Source organism: Juglans regia, chromosome 11 (genome assembly GCF_001411555.2).
Source record: "Juglans regia cultivar Chandler chromosome 11, Walnut 2.0, whole genome shotgun sequence".
NCBI lineage: Eukaryota > Viridiplantae > Streptophyta > Magnoliopsida > Fagales > Juglandaceae > Juglans > Juglans regia.
This window is the reverse complement of record NC_049911.1, coordinates 30,510,126-30,517,076: the sequence shown is the minus strand read 5'-3', so window position 1 is coordinate 30,517,076 and position 6,951 is coordinate 30,510,126.

Genomic DNA, 6,951 nt, shown 5'->3' with positions numbered 1-6,951 from the left:
TATATATATCAGCCGTGGCTTTAGGGACTCTAAGAGTTGTAACCATAATCCGTTTGAAATTGTTAACAAACATTTCAAATACAAATCATGGGCTGAATCCTCATAAATAAATTGGGCCTTAATCCTCCTCATGTCTAAAATAAATTCATCCTCCAATAATATCTCCAAATTTTTAGAAATTTTTTTTTGTCAATTGTTAATTATTTAGAGTTCACTGAGTCCATAAATATTAAATAGGCTTTTGTCCAAATATTAAGCCTAATAACACTTTATAATTTATCGGAATCTTTCCAAAAATTATCCGACTAATCTAATTTGGTCTTCCTAAAAAAAAGAACATAAAAATAAAAAATAAAATTTTATAATACGCGAGCTTGTCCTGAGCTCTGAGTGTTGAGCTTGAGTGTTACACTAGCTAGTTGCTTCTTCATGGGGAGGAGGATAATAAGAATAAAAGCCCAACTCAGAAAGCATTAATTAAGTGGGAAAATTCATGATGAAATCATATTTGACAAAATATCATTGAGTGCGGCCGTGAAGATGCAGCAAATTTGCCGCCTAGCTCCAAGAATTTGTGTATTTCTCTAGTTGGCTAGAATTTTTGTTGTTTTTTTGGCTCAACTAAGCCCAGTAGGTCTTGTTTGTATTTACAGTTCATCTTAACTTATTTTACTATTATTTTTCAGTAATTCTAATTCACAAATCTTATTATTATTCACAACTTATCTTACTATTGTTCATAATCCATCTCAATTTATCTTCAAATTCAAACGACACCTTAAGACTCTTGGTTGGGTGGCTGCTGGGAAGTACTTGAGTTTAATATATCCTTGGCCATCCCTTGCACTATGGAACATTACAACCTTGTACTCTTTCAGAATGAATAATAACTGTACTTACGTAATAGTATGTTCGAAACGGACTACTACTACTTCTTTCTCTTTCATTTTTCTGATACTGTGCAGGGAGTCGGACTATATCTTACTAGCATGTAAACGCCTGCTGTATCTTCTGGTGGGTCATAACTCTCATCTCATGTTCGTCTCCTGTACTTGGTGGTCTTGTAATTAATAAGAAAGACAGAGATGGAAGGAGCAGAAGAAGAGGAGGACCACGTGGGGGTGGGAATTAGGGCAAGGAGGACAGGTTCACCCACTACGAAACTCCAATACCCAAAGGGGCCCACACGGACAGAGGGTTTGGACTTTCATTATTCAAAAGCTTTTGCAAACTTCAAACCAAAGGGCAATTAGCGACGTACACGTTACTCTCTCTTCCTGATCCCTGACCTCACTAGCTACCCCTCATCCACCGTTTTTAGATTTTTCTTCTCCACAATTTAGACCCATTATGCCATTTTTAGTTTGAATTCAATTGTCAACGTCCAATCTCCTTAATTTGGGCATTCTTGCTATTCGCTGTTGAGAAAGATCATGGCAAACTATAACGAGATTAGTATATATATTCACAAGGCAAATTATACTTTACCCTCTATATAATCAAATATCTAATTTCTAATTATTAGAGTTGTCACTTAATTAATCATTAACAAGAAGAAAAATATTATTTATAGTAATAGGCTCTCTTTGAAAAAAAATTAATAAATTTTGGATTACATAAAAAAAATATTTTTTTAATGGTATGCCAACTTTTTTTTTTTTAAGAGAGTGTGCATAATTTGAACATTCTAAAAGACTGTATTTAACATTACTCTCGATGTTTTGACACCTATCTCTAAAAATAAAAATGTCATGTTTTACACTCATCTCAATAGATTGACGTGATATTGCTCATAACAAATGGATTAGCCCTTCCTGGAGAAAATTAAGGAAAATCAGTCATGACCAGATTAAGGGTTGTCAATTTTTTTTAGCAAGATAATCTTATTAATACTAGAAAAAAAAATACAAAAAGAATGGGTGAGGGTCCCTGGCCAGTAAATATCTTATCAAAATGGTAGATACAACACAAAAAACAATGCTTTAGACACATTTTTATTTTATCCTAACTGTAAATGAATATAAGCATGATCATATATATATATATATTTATATATAGTAAATGCATGCTTAGCTTTCTCTTGGATTGACCAAAACATGCAAGCTGCTTTAATAAGCTACATGACTAGAATGTCCTGGAAAGACATGCCGGCTAGCAGACAGTTAAGCCAAATGGGAAGAAAACTGGCCCCTTTGTCAAAATGCCAGTTGGGTTCTCAGCCGCATGCAAATTCTGAGACGAATTCAGCACCAGCCTGCTGCCATCATAATTGACCTCCTCCCTAGCCTACCCCATTAATTCAATTCAAACTTTGGAGCAAAGTCAGATGTCTCATACATGATATATATGCATGCATGGGGCATGGGCCTTAGGACATTATGCATGGGACCCGGCCTCATCTTCTGAGTTATTGCCGTATAGCGACGGATCTCATCAACCAATTGAGAAGTTCTGGTACTCCAGCTTACACCAGATGCCAAGGCGGTAAACAAGCCTATATTGTTAGCTAGCTAATCGAATCCCATGCAACTTTTTAGTGCTCTCTTTGAGATTAATCCTTGCTTGGTATCAACTTCTAAAAGAATTACGGTTGCTTTTTCTTATATACTCATGCATTCATAACAAGCACGCATATATATAAGTAGCTTTTCCCATTTATCATATACAACGTTACTAACAAGCATGAAAAAAAAAAAAAAAAAAAGTCAAACCGCCACACCGCCCTCATGTCTCGGAGATGTTGATCAAAGCAGCAGCAAAAGAGACCTACAAGATCCAAATCTTTATAATCCATATTCCTCATGATCTGTTGTCCTGATCATCTTTTCGGCTATAAAGCCAAGTGATCGACATTATATGTTTCCATGTATTTAGAAAAAAAAAAAAAAAAAACCTATGATGTCTGCCATCTGTTTCGAGGCACTTTTGCAAACATGCATTATATATTTGTATATATTCACACGATCATGTTATTATTATCGATCTCTGCGTGATCATTATGCTCTGAAGAAAATCTCATTCAACAATAATGCGTGTCTTGTTTTGTGGATTTCATGTAACAGTACGAAGCATGCCAAACGAGGGTGGGAAAAAAAAAATTATAATTCTGTGCGCAGTGCACCATGACATGCTTGCTTGCTGCATGGTTTCTAGGCTTACTTGACTAAAATGCATAAAACTGATGAAAACTCTTGCAAATTAATTTTAACCATTGCCCACTAATAAATTTCACAAGACCTACGTATACATAGCACTAATTTATATAATTGTCAACTTATTTTAACTACAAAAAAACTTCACAAAAATAATTTCACAGACTGATGTGAGATACGACGTTAGATTAAAAATATATTTTTATTGTAAAGTAGATATAATATTATACCATATGAAGCATGTTGGGTACATAATTTACTTTTATGAGATTTCTAATTTATAGTTATAATATATATATATATATATATAGAGTGCTTGTTATCATTGATGATCATAACCAATTAGTAAGGATTTTGAACTAATTTTGTGTCTACAAAATCTATGATTAACCTTAACCTTTTCGTGCAAAGAAAGTAATATTGAGTTTACTTCTTGACGAACGATTGAAAAGTGGCAGTTCATGTTAGCCTGTATGCCTATATGCATGGCCGATGAAGTTCTTGGCAACAGTACCATTGATGAATTATTAGCAGCATACATATGGTTGATCTGCATGCCTGATCATGATCCCCTAACATATATATATGCCAAATATTGCTTAGAAAATGAAGAAGATTCAATGATTTGAACCGATTGATCTTCTTCCCCCTTTGATTTCCCGGCCGGCTAATTGCAGGACGTCATTTTCTTAAACGGACATAACACCAAATAGAGATGACAGAATTAATTAGCACACAATTATAAGCCAATTCAATAATACAAGAAAAGTAAATGGGAAGAGATAAAAAAAAAAAAAAAAACAATGAATATTATTGTTAGAATTATATATGTGTGGCCCAAGTGGATGCGCCACTTTGTGTAGGGATTGGTAAATACGCGTTGAAATACTTCCTGGACATGCACAAACTTGTGGGCGTATTCTTGGTGGTTTCGCAGCAATAATCCATCGGACGGACATGTTACCATCAAGGATATTAGTGCTATTATGTTCCTTTAATTTGTTCACTTGGCGTGCTCTTAGTGTAAATTATATATATATGTATATATATTTTTTGGCTTTTTATTTTAAATATTTTAAAAAAATAAAAAAAATATCTATATACAAATAACTACTTTTTTAATTAGTAAAAAAAATTAAATATATAAATAACTAAAATAAAGAGATAAAATGAAAGAGACATGACAACGTTATCTTAGGTCGAAAATTCCCGTTGCAGCTGCCATTTGACCCATACGTCCCAAGGCCCACAAACACAATATTGCAAGTCAAAAAGAAGCACAATTAAAGCTACGTTCGTGCACGCGGGAAGCTACTGATAATCCCCACACACACACACGCATACAATTATTTTCGTGTAAGGTTTTTTTTTTTTTTAAATGAAATTCATTATAAAATATAGATTTCTTTAGATAAGTCTAACTTTTTGTAAAGAATCGTATTATTTTATAAATAAAATAATAAAATTATATGTTTTTAAGTGATACAGTAGTGTGAAACTTATCTTTAAAATTTTTTGTTCTTTAAAATGACACTCTAAATCTATTTTACTTCTAATTTGCATTGGATCAACTATTGCGGATTTATCAAATTTAAAACTGGGAATTAATCGGCCACTGTCTAATTCATGAACGTCACTGCTCATTTACTAACATAAGCTTAATTCCAAGACCTAAAAAGATTGTAAAACATCGATCAGATTATCCTATCATTAATTGCAATAGAATTAGATTAATTATGTTGAAGCCCTAAGTTTTGAAGACCCAAAACAAATTTCCTAGAATTCGTACTATATATATATATATATATTGTAGCATTTAATATAAATAACTTGGGCTAATTTGCTACTTCATCATGTACGTACCATTTTAGTCAATAATGGGGGTTTAAAGAACAGTAGTACAACTCGATCGAATGCTTGAATAATTAATGTTCTAAGTACTGTATGATCTTGATCTAGCTACCGGATCTAACCTAACGCTAGCTAGCAGCTTCTGATGACCATTCATTCTCGAATGCCAATCTTAATTATATTAATTGCAGATTCATGTCCCATCAAATAGTTAGGAGAAATTGAAGCTCAAAATCCGATCCAAATTAGAAAGATGATCAATTAAAGCAAAGAATTAGCATCATGATCGATCTCAACAAACTTAATTATATATTTTACCAAAACTCTATATATATATATATATAATATTAATTCCGTGCTGTATTTTTCCTTAATTTGAAACTTGGTCAATATTCTTCATTTACGTGGGCCAGATCAAGAGGAAAGTACTAAGATTACATGCGAGAAAACCAATTAATATTTATTGGATCGACTTTATAAGTCGAGATCATCATGACATGACACCTTTTCAGCCATAAATAAAAGTATTATATATTCCCAACACTAGAATTAATAATATAAATGGGAGGACATCATCACCCAAACCCAATATTTTATGTGGTTAACTAAAATTATCTATTGTCATTTAAGTACCTCTAATTAATTAGTCGACAACATTATTTCCTTGTTTAATTTTATCACAAATCTACACATCAAATAGATTAATAATCCACGAGTGGGTCGGGAAAGTCCTATATATATAGAAAAATTCAAATAGATTATTTATTATTCACTATCTCATATCTTATAAAAAATACATCTATATTTTATGAAAAAAAAATTATAAATATAGAGTATGAAAAGAAATAATAATTGATGTATAAAATTTCTATACGTATATATATATTATATATCATGACTATCAAAGGAATTAGATCAAAATTATAAATAAAAAATATTATTTATGCAATTTTTTAACCAATATCTTACCTGTCCCAACTTCGAGAACGAATAATAGAATATGGGACATACATACTTTTTATTGGAAAGAAAATCTATATATGAATATTAAACAATAGGATATGCTTGCTCTCCAAAATCAATATTGATGTCTGCAGATCATCGATGTTGATAATCAATGGGTACGTATGCGAATAGAATATTAATTTCCTGAGTCAAAAGTTATGAGTATTTTAGAAAGTGGTGCCTGATTAATATGATTAATTACTCGTGTTATAAACTTATAAGCACATGCAATTAACTTGAATCCGATGAAGGGCGGCGGCCTCGATCTCTGTAAAATACCTACAGCCTTTTCGTTTACAACATCGTTCAAACCCATTAATTTTATAGCAAAAACAAACAAGACTTTAGAATTGCTCAATCTCGAGATAATAAGTAGTTATTTACTGAGAACAAAGCTTTTATAAATAGGTAAGAGTCCAGTAATTGAAAGAAGTAATGGGTTTACAAATTTTCCAAAAATGTCTCAAATCAATTAATGGACAAATCTTATTTTGACAACTTCCAAATACACATTCAGCAAAACCCCGACACAACGCCAACTTTGTCAAGTGAATGAACATCTAGAGATATCATTAGGTTTAGAATAAATGATAAACTATCAATTAATTTATTATTTTTAAATTATTATTAAATAAAATAATATATTTTTAAAAATTTTGATTTTGATTTGATGTATGTAAAATTTGAAAAAAATTATATTTTATGAAGAAGTAGTAGATAAATTATAAACAGGTTGTCACTGTATCATTGTTCTTAAATTCAGCACCCATGCACATAGAGAGGGATGGGATACGATGTTTCCGTAGAGTTGAGATAGTGTATAATGGTGGCTCAATCAAAGTCCTATAGACAACGATAATAAAGATCATTGATCTGATCAAAACGTTTCAATCATAATCTTCACAAAAAATTATATTTATAAGTCAATATAGAGAATACAGCT